Raw genomic sequence first — 1,861 nt, 5'->3', positions numbered from 1 at the left:
GTGGAGTTTTACTGATTCAAATCATGTAGATGTACTTATAGCTGGATTCACCTTCTATCTCCAGAAGGCTTTTAAAAGCAAAGTCTCTGGAAGCAAATTCTTTCCAGATTGAACTACCCTAAGATAGTTGTATCCATGTCAAGAAATGTTTGTTCTATGATGGGTGTGATGGCTCACACCTGTAATCCCAGCACTTTGGCAAGAGGATCGCTTGAACCCAGGAGTTGAAAAAACTAGCCCAGGCAACATAGCAAGACCTCATCTGTACAAAAAACTTTAAAAACTAGGCAGCTTGAGTGGCCAAGGCAAGATGGGTCAAAGTCAGAGTGGTGGTTACAGTCTTGGAGCTGGCAAGAAGGATAACAAGGACAAGAAAAAGAAATAAGAACCTCCTATACCAGCTGGAGTGAGGAAGCAAAGGGACCAAATACTGCCAGCAAACTGCCACTGGTGACACCTCACACTCAGTCCTGGTTAAAATTATTGAAAGTTAGAGCGAATTAAAGACTAACTTCTCATGAAGGAAGAGTTCATTAGAAATCAGGATCCCCTCAGATCATGATGAAACTGTTAGAAGGAAAGGAAGAGGAGGAAAGATCAAAAGTGGGTGATCTAAGGGGACCCTGATGTCAGTAGGAACCTTGGGAGAGATTATTGATAACAATCATGCGATTGTGTCTACATCTGTGGGCTCAGAGCACTACGTCAGCATTCTTTCATTTATAGACAAGGATCTGCTGGAACCTGGCTGCTCAGTCCTGCTCAGCCGCAAGGTGCGTGCTGTGATATGGGTGCTGATGGATGACACGGATCCCCTAGTCACAATGATGAAGGTGGAAAAGACCCCCCAGAAGACCTGCGCTGGTATTGGGAAGTTGGACAACTAAATTCAGGAAATTAAGGAATCCATCCTGAATATTATGAAGAGATGGGTATAAAGCCCCCTAAGGGAGTCATTCACTATGGTTCACCTGGCACAGGTAAAACCTTGTTAACCAAAGCAGCAGCAAACCACACCTTAGCCACTTTCTTGCAAGTGATCGGCTCTGAACTTGTTTAGAAGTACCTACATGATGGGCCCAAATTCATATGGGAATTGTTTCGAGTTGCTAAAAAACATGCACCTTCCATCATGTTTATTGGTGAAATTGATGCTTTTTTGGGACAAAAAGACATGACTCAAATTCTGGTGGTAAGAGAAATTCAGCAAATAATGTTGGAAATGTTGAACCAGGTGGATGGATTTGATTCAAGGGGAGATGTGAAAGTTATCATGTCCACAAGCCGAATAGAAACTTGGAATCTAGCACTTATCAGACCAGGCTACATTGACAGGAAGCTCGAGTTCCCCCTGCCTGATGCAAAGACTCATTCAGACGCACAAAAGCAGCATGACGCTGGCCAGTGATGTAACCCTGGAATGACTTGACATCAAGGCCATCTGCACAGAAGCTAGTCTGATGGCCTTAAGAGAACATAGAATGAAAGTAACCAATGCAAACTTAAAAAAATCTCAAGGAAACGTTCTTTTATAAAGAACAGGGTGGCACCCCCAAGGGGCTCTATCTCTAGTGAGCCACAGTTGCCATTGGGAAGATGGCTCAGAGATTTCCCAAGCCCTCAAAGGGATGAGGTTGGGGAGTTTCCCAGAGGAATTCGTGTTCCCGTTTATTTTTATTAGCAACACATCCTGTGAGTCTTTTAGAGTTTGGTGTGTAAGATGTCCACTGGGCCGCCTTCGCCTTTCGGTCACTGTGCGACACTGTGCTTCCCAGTAAAGTCTGCTTTTTCTTTCTCTCTCACTACACACACACACAAGCACTGAAAACCGGAAATGTTTTTTCCAGAACCAGTAGTTTTT

At 43.8% G+C, this 1,861-nt stretch overlaps 1 pseudogene; it reads left to right on the top strand.

Annotated features, from left to right (window-relative positions):
• Positions 1-310: 310 nt before the first annotated feature.
• Positions 311-1,572, top strand: LOC105713931 (26S proteasome regulatory subunit 4-like; annotated as a pseudogene).
• The last annotated feature ends 289 nt before the right edge of the window (positions 1,573-1,861 follow it).

Source organism: Aotus nancymaae, unplaced genomic scaffold, assembly GCF_030222135.1.
Source record: "Aotus nancymaae isolate 86718 unplaced genomic scaffold, 86718_ANA_hifiasm-v0.15.2.pri h1tg000025l, whole genome shotgun sequence".
Taxonomy (NCBI): Eukaryota; Metazoa; Chordata; class Mammalia; order Primates; family Aotidae; genus Aotus; species Aotus nancymaae.
Note: the sequence above shows the minus strand (reverse complement) of the source record. Positions and strands in the feature narration are given on the sequence as shown.